The sequence below is a fragment of the Pteropus alecto genome, unplaced genomic scaffold (genome assembly GCF_000325575.1).
Source record: "Pteropus alecto unplaced genomic scaffold, ASM32557v1 scaffold44, whole genome shotgun sequence".
Lineage (NCBI taxonomy): Eukaryota > Metazoa > Chordata > Mammalia > Chiroptera > Pteropodidae > Pteropus > Pteropus alecto.
In genome coordinates, this window is record NW_006436812.1 from 8,448,499 (window position 1) to 8,450,810 (window position 2,312).

The 2,312-nt window shown below is 51.9% G+C and overlaps 1 long non-coding RNA gene across 1 annotated transcript; it reads right to left on the bottom strand.

Moving 5' to 3' along the window:
• Nucleotides 1-734: 734 nt before the first annotated feature.
• On the bottom strand, nt 735-2,312 carry LOC112481568. The gene is made up of 3 exons (XR_003046940.1): nt 2,191-2,312; nt 1,921-1,956; nt 735-1,127 (listed from the first exon to the last, which is right to left on the bottom strand). It is a non-coding gene; the product is annotated as an uncharacterized LOC112481568 (long non-coding RNA).

A 2,312-nucleotide genomic window follows, 5' to 3' on the forward strand; every position in this document is an offset into this window, starting at 1 on the left:
TAAAATACAGCAGTGATAGTACTGTATATTAGCATATGAAAGACATACACAAAACATAGCAACCTTGGTTAGAGAGCTGATTTATAAAGTGCCTTGTACTTTCTATGTATTTCTACATACATACTTTGTAATTAATGCTTTTTGTAATCAGCAAAATATACATACAGGTTTTTAAAAAACACCCAGCTCTCCGGGTTGTTGAGAAAATAATAATATCAATAAAGTGGCACAGCATCTGGAACATACTTTTCACTCAATAAACAGAAGGAGCTCTCAGAGGTTCTGTTTAACTACCATTTGCAGAAGTGATTATATGCCCTGCATGTTACACACATCGCCTTTCTCCAGCTGCCACCCTGTTTTCTTTTCACCCTGCCTTCATTACTAGAAAGTATCTGATATGTTATTCATGTTGTTTTTTGCTGTCTCCACCTGACCCAGTACCTGGAATCGTGCTTGGCCTAGAATAGGTGCTGAACAATAAATGTTGAACAACAACAAACAACAAAAAAAATGCACAGATAGTGCCTGTACCAGGGCTCAGGAGGTCAGGAGATAGGGTGAGAACTCACAGCTTCCGTGGGCTGGGGGCAGCAGGCATCCAGGTAGTGGGCTGGGCTAGGCAGAGGGAAGTTGCAGGCTTCTGCACAGGTCCAGCAACAGTCTTGGGGCCTGGAGGCGCCTTGCTTCCTGCAGGGGAAGCTGCAGCCAGTACAGCAGCCCTGGGCCTAGGAGATGACAGGGCTCAGAATCTGGGCCAGGTGGCAAGTAGAGACAGCCAAGACAAGGTTTTGGGGAGAGGGGCAAGAGGAGGTTCAGCAAGTAACAGCAGAGGAGGGACTTTTTGGTCTCATGGAAGGGACAGATGTGGGGACTAAATAAATGGCAAGGAGTCTCAGGGTAAGGGCATGCAGATGAGGGCACAGATTTACCAGGTTCCTTCTCCCCAGAGCCCACTCTTCAGCCCCCACGAGGCCCCTCACCAGCAGGCAATGCCTAGTCAACAGCACTAGGCCCAGCAACAACAAATAGATGCCCACTGCGATGAAGACGATGGCAGGAATGGGGAGCAGCAGGGAAGGACTGCTGACAGGAGCTGGGGCTGGATTCCACGGGCTAGAGGAGGCCTGAATGAGCACAGGAGGAAGGAGTGACAAGGAGCTGGGAGGGGCTGCAGGAACACAGAAATACCAAGAGGGACACGGAGGTGGCTGGGAAAAGGAACAGCCACCAGATAGTGGGGAGTGAGTCAATAGGACTACACTCTCTTGCCCCCCAAACCTGCCTTTCCCCGTCATCCCCATTTTAGCACCATCAGGGTGTGTTGGTCATTCTGGACTTTACCAAGACTTACTGAACTTCTTTTCAGAATGTTTCTTCAAAGGACCTCTTGTCTCTGATTCTTTATGATTCCTCAGCCAACGTTACTGACCCTTAACTGTTTTCGTCCCTTTCCACACCAGCTGTCCTTGTGACTCTCTCCTTTCCTTACAATCCATCATTGGCTCCCAGGGACTCAATCCAAACTTATCTCAGTGGCAAAGGCTCCGTCTAGCCCTACCTACCTCTCCCACCTTCCCCCTTCACACTCCAGCCATACTGAAGTTCTAGCAGTTCCCCAAATGCCCTATCCTCTCTCACACCCCCCAGGTCTCTGCCCTGATGTTCCCTTTGCCTCGTCCATCTTGTTCTGCTGTGCCCCTAGGGTCCAGCCTTTTTCTCCTTGTTTTCTTGGCAAACTCATCTTGCCAGGAAGAGTGGGAAAGTGCTCTCCTGCACCAAGTCCATCCCTGGCATTCTTTCTCAAAGCTCTTGTCCTGAGCTGCAAGGGTCTATGTTGAGGAAAGAGCCCCCTTTCCAGTTCCCGAAGGCAGGCAAAGTCAGGGTGAGTTTAGGGCGCTGAAGGGGTCTAGGACTCACGTCCATGGGGCAGGACAGCGCCAGTCAGTTCAGGAGCTGCAGAGGAAAGAGTCGAGGGCTTCAAAGGCTGAGAAGGGCCCCTAGACTGGGGTGCCCACTCTCTTCTTCCCACTTCCGGTTTGGGGAAACTGAGGCCCAAAGATGGCCCCTAGTCTGGGCAGTGAGGATCCGGACGGATTCGAGGGTGACGCCTCCCTCGCAGACCTCAGCCCGACCCAGGCCACCGATGTCCCAACACCCCGGCTCCCTCCATCTACCCATCCGCAGCACCTGCACCCTCAGGACCGAGGGCGGTTCGCGGATTCCGCGCCGCGTAGAGTCCAATTGGCCATGGCGGCCGTGCAGTCCAGAAGCCAATCGCGGTTTCCTGCTGTTGTCATGGGGACAGAACG